The 8278-nt window shown below is 45.7% G+C and overlaps 1 long non-coding RNA gene across 5 annotated transcripts in view; it reads right to left on the minus strand.

Annotated features, from left to right (window-relative positions):
- Nucleotides 1-6780, minus strand: part of LOC142469807 (uncharacterized) — a 49795-nt gene extending 43015 nt beyond the window's left edge. For all 5 annotated transcript variants that reach the window (XR_012789094.1, XR_012789097.1, XR_012789096.1 and 2 more), the window contains exon 1: nt 6678-6780. This is a non-coding gene — a long non-coding RNA (uncharacterized LOC142469807). The remainder of the gene's footprint in view (nt 1-6677) is intronic.
- Between the last annotated feature and the right edge of the window lie 1498 nt (nt 6781-8278).

Genomic DNA, 8278 nt, shown 5'->3' on the forward strand with positions numbered 1-8278 from the left:
AGATTCCGGCGTGACAATTTTGCTGCCACAAAGCCGCTTGCGATGCTTAGTACACAAGCTCTTTAGAGATAACATTGTTTTTTTTTTTTACCGGGATATCATTTATCCCCTGTTAGTCCACTCTCTTGTTTCTTTCTCCAATAAATGCCATTTTCTAGCCCCCCTATAGTGGTTGCAGGTAATAATAGCACAGAAGGGACCTCGCTGTTAATAATGACGGCCTTATATTTTATATTTGAACTTATTTAATGGTTACTTAAGGGGTAGGGTTTCTGAATAAAAGCTGGCTGGAGCAGGGGTGCCGAATTCCAGTCCTCAAGATCCCCCAACATGTAAGATTTTCAGGAGATCCCAGCTTCAGCACAGGTGGCTCAATCAGTGGCTCAGTCGAAGACTGAGCCACTGATTGAGCCACCTGCGCTGAAGCGGGGACATCCTCAAAACCTGACCTGTTGGGGGGTCTTGAGCGCTGATTTTTATGATGTATCAGAACGCAATTTTATGTAAAGCATCACATCTTAAACAATTAAACAAAAACGATATCATGTGACCTGTTAAAGCAGAACATACACACTCCTAATCCACAATGATTAATGTGCCTTCCAAGCTGTACACAAATGAATGGTGTGTGGCCAGAGAAAAGCCAAGGTCAAAAATAAAGGCTGTGAAAATAATCAGAATAGTGGCTTAATATTTGGCAACGGGCGTGTAAAAGGTTTTAACTCCTTCGTTCGCCTGAAACGCGGCGAAAAATGTATACAGCCAATGCGCGCACATTTCTACAATCATATGCTAAGAATCGCTTTTGTTATACTTTCCAATGAATTCATCTTTTCTGACAATGTTAACTTGACAATAATAACTTTATTTCATATGTATGTATCTCTTTGTTTGTATAGGGCCCAGCAGGTACATAGCGCGTCCCAGCAGTGACATAATAGTATAACATATAATGGGAATAAGCGCTTCAGACATGACAGTAACAATAGGAAACGGAGTCCCTGCCCCGAAGAGCTTACAATCTAAGTGGTGAGTAGGGCGGATTTACAGAGGCAGTTGGAGGGTGTTATGGAAAGTGTGTCTGCAAGGGGCCAAGGTCATTGCATCCGAGATATAGGACTTTTCTTCCAATATGGCTCAGCGCGTCACAATTACAGTACAGCGCATGGTGTGCAGCACATAGGATTGTTACAGAACGATTCCCTGCCCCGTAGAGCTTACAATCTATTATTTTGGTGCCTGAGGCACAGTGAGATAAAGTGACCTGCTAAAGGTCACAAGGAGCTGACACCGGGAATTGAACCAGGGTCTCCTAATTCGAACTCAGTGTTGTTACTGTTGTTACAGACTCAGCGCATTTCTCACGCACTGAGCCGCTCTTTTCTCAGCACTTCTTGGCGCCAAACATTTATCCCTTCTGTCCCCTACTCGGGTAACATGTTTCGTGACCGGAAATCAGGTGTAGGCTTTGTGGTTAAGAAACGGTCTTCCTGGAACCCAGCACGACCTCTGTTTAACCTTGTACGCTGCACTTTATCTCCATATGCAGCACATACTTCCGCGCACATTGTGATCTACGTGAGGTAGCGCGCTCTGGACAGTGTTTCCGCACAGCGAGACCGGTGTTGCGCGTGCACGTGGCGTGCGCGTTTAGTTGCTAGGGTGCAAGCGGTGACGCGCGCGGTTAGGGGGCGTGACTCTGACATCACAGCGTCAGGCCGCCCTGTGATTGGTTGGCGGCGTGGCAGCAGCGCGAAAAATACAATTTCATTGTATTTTCCCTGGTCTGCCGCGCCACCGCTCACGGCCGTGCGCGCGCGTCCCAAGTATACAAACGTCTGGCTAACACAGCCAATTATAATTGACGCGCACATGCACGGTAGCGTACGCACTATATTACACACCTTAGACATAAAAATGAAGAACGTATTGCTACAAAAGTGTACAGAAGATAACACTGACAAAGAAGCCTAAATACCTCTATGCTCCCTCACCTGCCCGAATCTGACAAAATAATCCTTCTCTTTAACTTGGTTTACCTATAAGATCGTTAAAACTGCTGCGCACCCTAAAAATTCAACAGTAGCTGGAACTTCTTTACGAAGCCGGATTTTCCCCTAGTTAAACGCCACAGTTTGGATTAACGCCCATATAAACACCCGAAACACAAACTTTTTGAAACAGCAATATTTTAGCAACACCGCTCTCTAAAAATATTTTGCTTTCCTTGCAGCTATACTTAGAAAGATAATATAATCTAGAAAATCATTCCACTTTCTGCCGTTACAGATCATGACTAACGTTTTCCTGGCCAATTCCTAACTTGTGACAAATCTGCTGTTAGTTCTTTTAATTAAAAATAAAATAGAAAACGATATATATTTTATGATACAGAAACATTTACCCCAATAAAATAATCTAACCTTTAAAAACTGCCACCTAGGCTGAGTCCCCGCTGAGCGGGCGGCGCTTGGTGAGGTGACTTGCATATATATATATATATATATATATGCAAGTCCCTGCTGACGCGATTCGCCCGCGGGTATGTGCCCGCGGGTATGTGCCCGCGGGTATGCGCGTGCACACACGCTCACCGGCGCTCAGCGCTTATGTAAATAATTTTTTTTAACTTTCCCGGTCGCTCAACTATTTGGCAAGGCGCCCCCCTCTCCCTCCCCCCCCGCGGGCGCGCGAGCAGACGCAGGGCACCCGGCTCGCATGCTTTGAGCGCCAGCGGGGACTTAGCCTTAGTGTGGCTGTGCTTTGAAGAAAATTATCCGGGTCCTGGTGGATAAAGATAAAGAATTATGGATGATTTGTTCATGTTGGAAAAAAAAAATTGTAAAACGAATTCTCTGGGTATTACTGTTATTTTTCGTGGCAATTAAAAAATAAAATAATATCTGAAGAGTGACGCTCTCAGCCAGGCTGTGTGTTCACACGTAGCAGTTAGCACGTTGTTTTCCTATGTCTTAAAGAGGCACAATCCAACTTGCTAGCAGGGATCACGTAATGGCGGCGTTTCAAAGTGCGCGCGCCCTGGGCCAATAGGAAGCCGTGACGTCATCACGTGTGGCTTCCCACTGGCCCACGTGACGTGGGAGTTTTAAACTTGCAGGAGAAACCAGCACCCCCTTTGGAGGTCTGTACCTCTGGAAGCAGGGGGTCCCCGGAGCGCAAATTAACTGGGTTCAGCTCCAGAGACCCCCTGCTTCAAACGTCTGTTAAATAAATGATTAAAAAATTAAAAAGAAATGCATGAATTGCTCCTTTAAATAGCTGTAACAGTTGGTGATTGCAGTGTACAGTATGAGGGTTATTGTGGTAGCAGGGAGGGACAATCCTTAGTTAATATAGGGATACGAGGGATACCAATACATCACTCTATATAGGAGAATAAGAGAGACACAAAGTTTCACAGCTTCTTGGTTTACAATCCAGGACTAAGATTCGGAGTCACCACTTCTCCCTTAACCCCCTCAGTGCCCTAATGACAAACAGCGTTCGCCAAGACAAGTGCCTCCTCAGCAACCATTAGGGTTGGCAGGTGTCCAGTACTGAACCGGACAGTCCTGCATTTGGACACTCTGTCCAGTAAACAATGAGAGGTAATACTGGAAATGTATGTGTATACCGGTATTACCTAGGGTTGCCAGGTGGCTTCTCCAAAAATACTGGACTCAATGGTGAAAGGTGCGTCAGGTCACTATGTCCAGGAAGGAAAATACCGGACACATACATGTCCAGTATTAAAGTACCTCTCATTTTTTACTGGACAGAGTATCCAAATACAGGACAGTCCAGTTCAATACCGGACACCTGGCAACCCTAGTATTACCTCTCTGTACATAGTGACCTGACCGGCTTGGGGAGGCTACGGGATTCCCCTGAGCAGGGAGGGAGCAGGGCTGTTGCTAGGGGGCTGGGCAGCCTTCTCCATCCTGATCTGCTGCTGATGGGTAATGCAGCCAATCAGGAAGAGGTGTCAGGAGCCTGGGGGTGGGACCAAGGAGAGGAGGAAACAGTATGCAGCGGAGAGAGGTGAGAGGGGTGTGTGTGTGTCTTTAGCGCGTCGCACCTTTCACCATTGTGTCCCGTATTTTGGGAGAAGCCGCCTGGCAATACCTAGCAGCCCTTATGATGAACGCTATACGTTATCCCCATTTGCTCATTTTCTAGGGGCTCTCTACGATGGGCGCTCCGCGATCACGGATTACACTGAAGGAGCGGGCCCTTCCTTCCTCTTCACTTCCTGTCTGGTGACCGAAAAACCCGGAAGGGATCACGTCAATGCCGGAGGGTCCGTGGCTATGGGGGTGGCAGGACCCTCAGGTCCTGAAGCATAACATAACATAATAATGCATAACATTATTTGTATGTCCTTCGGATTATGTAATTGATGCCACTATGCACCCCCATTGTACCTCGCTGCGGAATATGTTGGCGCTTTAGGAATAAAGGATAATAATAATAATATCATCGCATAAGCAAGTTAAAAAGAAAAGCCACATTAAATGTATAAGTGGTCTTTATGTTGTCCATTCTAACCCCGTACTCGTATTAAGTGCTGTACAAATGATAGCAAATGCTGTTCAGCGTGTGTCATCCTTAAACTATTTGATGCCTTGGAAGCCATTATTTACCAAGAAACAAAATAAGCAATATTGCAACAGAAACGTAATAACATTATATATCCCTCAATCCAATCTGCAGATCCGTGTCTGTGACAGTAACCTCTATCTGCCCTTCCTTTTCGGGTATGTCGATTCTTTCATGTCTCTTGACTTCATGTCCCGCTAAGTTGTTCTGACTCAGAAATGCGCCGGCCACCTCAATGTCTGCCATTAATCTCTTTACCAATTATTTTGGGGCTGATTGGAAATGGCCTCATTATCTCATTTTGTGCTCTAACCGCAAGGAAGATATTATGTCCATCGTTCTCTTCAGCTAGTTACCAAAGCAAAACCGCTAACTCTGCCCTGACATCAGCATCTCACCGAAGCAATTTCAGCTGTAATTTCTCCTCCGTGATTCAACCTTTTGCAAAGCCCATACGTGCATTACAAGGCAGCGGTAACCTCAGACTGATTCAGAGAAAGTGATACGTTACACCGGCAGTCGTGGTGGACTCGAAGCGTACTTATTAACCGCGGTATTTTTGTAGGAAAACAAGGGTGGCGAAACTTTCAACACAGAACGCTTAGAAATAAAGCTTTAAATAAGAAATCAGATGAGAGAAAAACCATTTCTCCCAGTCTCCTGTGTTATTATTAATATGGCCCTATTCCTAGTAATGTCAGAGTCAGTATTTGGTATTCCTGGTTAATGACTTATTTTTTTTTTTTTGAAACTTATGCTGGAACCTGGAAAAAAAGTGGAATTCTTCTAATTTCCCCCGTCCCGTAGCCCCAGGTCCCTTGTTGATACAACGCAGTGAAATAATCACTGCGCATACACACAAATATTTCCCTAATGGGAGATGGCACCATGTTCGGAGCCAGATTACACACTAGGAACACGCCTAGGGGGCCTCCCAAGATTAGCCCCCCCACCCCCCGTGGGTTGCGGTGGGTCAGTGCTGTGGCCCTCCATGCAGCAGCCTGATGAGGTATGCTATTAAAGGTATCACTTCGACCTTACTTATCTTTGCCAAATATTTTCCCGGTAAAGATGAATTTTATTTTTACAGAACTGGTGGTATACCTAAAAAAGATGACTCCCCAAACCCAAGGTCACACAAGGGCCCAACCTTTAGCACTCCTTAGCTCCTATTCAGGTGCATGGGGGTGTAGGCGTGCTCACCTTTTTGGGAATCTCGACCAAAGTGTGCTAATCAATTACACAGTGGGGCGGCCAAGCAATGCTAACCTTCCATTCACTTTTGACATTTAGCTATTCCCAAGTATTTAAAGAATCTTGCCGTGAATTCAAAGCTAGGCCAACATTTCACTGTATGTGAAAGGTTTGAAAAGAACTTATCTCTGCAATGAATTAGCTCAAAAAGAAACACATTTCCACTTCAAAATTGAGACGAATGGCTGTATTTACGGCTCTAATAGGTTTTAACAGTTTTGTAAAATTGGATGCATGTTTTAAGTTGCTTGTAAAATAATTCCCTTGGTTTATTAAGTGCTTAGAAACCGTTGTTCTCGGTGGTAGAGTTAGCTGTTTGCCGTGTAGCCGAGCAAAGTCCCGCGTCAGGCAGTTGGTGCATATTCAAGGCCCAGACTCACTTCATGGTGCTAAACTTTAGCACGCGGTAACTCCTACTTTAAATGAATGCGAATGAAGGGGCCTGATTTAGCGTTCAGATGCAGTCGCTAACATTGCGTTGGCGTAAAGAAGTCAGCGCTGCGCCATCGTTATTGCTGAAATGAGACCCCCAATTTATAGTTAGGCGCAAGAGTCGCAAAAAAAATGGTCCTCAATTATTATAATGAGGTCTGACGCCATTGGCTATGCGTCATTTCACGGTCTTTCGCAATCCTATGTCTGTGCATAATAATGACTTCCGTGCTTAATTGCATCAGAACAAGCCCTTAAAAACGTGACTTTAAGAGGTCTAACCTCAGTCTGCAACACCTGAGCCTCGCAGATGTAAGCTCTACAGCCAACAGCTTGGTCATTGGAGGGATAGCATTTCTAATGAGTATTTCAGACAGGGTGACGAGACATACCGGTGTAGCCAGGACAATCCCGTTTTTTAGGCCTCTGTCCCGACTTTTTGGGCCACTGAACCGATTTTCCAACGGCGCCGGCCGCAGATGCGCGACTGGCAAGCTCTGATCACGCATGCGCAAGGGCGGTCAGCAAGCGCTCATTTGGCATGTGCAGTCGGCGCTAGCGACTGCGCATGAGCGACATTTGTCCCGTTTTTTTGCTTGGAGAAATGCGGTCACCCTAATTTCAGGCTCTAGATCTGTCTGAATGATATCCAACATGTCTCTGATGACGTGACGCAGGGGTCCCCAACCATTTTGTACCCAAGGGCACACTTTAGACTTCAGGAGAAATTGGTGGGCACCAACCAATTAATACGCGGACACGCACACAAAATATACTTACTTTGTGGGAGGCCTCCAGAACTACGCCGGTTCCGCTCACGGATACGGAAGTGCAGAAGTTGGGCCCGACTTCTGGCGCAAACCGGCATGCAGCAGTTGTCAGCGGCACTGCAACCGCGGGCACCCACAAAAGGCTTGGCGGGCGCCATGTTGGGGATCACTGGGGGGAGGTGTTGGGTGGTACCTCTGCATTATCTAATCACCCGGCAGGCCAAACACATCCTCGTTCTTCTTCTGTGGGGTCCAAGTCTATTTTCTTGAAGAGAAAGCAGTCAAGTAGCGTTTGTGTATTAAAAGAGCAGCAATGGCAGCCATGTCTTCCATAAAAAGGGCTGGAAATGGTGGGATCTTATGTGTGATGTGCACCTAGTTCCCCTAGGCCAGGGGTGGCCAATTCCAGTCCTCAGGGGCCACCAACAGGTTAGCGTTCCAGGATATCCCTGCCTCAGCACAGGTGGCTCAATCAGTGGCTCAGTCAATGACTGAGCCTCTGATTGAGCCACCTGTGCTGAAGCAGTCTTCAACTAAGCCACTCATTGAACCACCTGTGCTGAAGCAGGGATATACTGGAAACCTGGTGGCGCTTGAGGGCTGGCGTTGCCCACCTCTGGATTAGATGCATCTATCCTGTTAGTTGGCGCACTTGGAGAGAAAAACCGCGAGCCCACGAAAGCTCCGTGCATTATCATTTCATCTATGAAGAATTCCAAAGCTGGTCCCCCAAAATGTCAGCACAATGCACAACACGTGTCCATAACCCTATTAGTTCAAAGTGCCACATATTGCAAACGTCCCTCTTAGGCTGCACACGTGCTAATAAAAAAGAAAATCAAACATCTTGTACATTGTAAAGTTTTTCACACAAGTCCAATAAACGCTGCACTGTGACCCAACGTCTTGTGCAAACATCAACACGATTAAAAGTCTCCATTTCTCTGGCTCTTTGACTGTTATATAGAAAGTCTTTGAATATCTCTGATGCTGATTTTGCTCGGGGTGTATTACTTGATCAAGAGAGTTGGGGTTCTTTTGCCCCCTCCATGTCTCAAAGGGCCCCTTGAGGATACTACTAGACCCGTAAAGTTTTAGCAATGTGAAGATAAAATCTTATTGTCAAATATGTTAAAAAAAAAAAAACAATAAAAAAATATATACTGTATATATCCATACAAAAACATGGTGTCAATTTCCACTTGGGCAAAAAATAATAAGGT

This window comes from Ascaphus truei, chromosome 19 (assembly GCF_040206685.1).
Source record: "Ascaphus truei isolate aAscTru1 chromosome 19, aAscTru1.hap1, whole genome shotgun sequence".
NCBI lineage: Eukaryota > Metazoa > Chordata > Amphibia > Anura > Ascaphidae > Ascaphus > Ascaphus truei.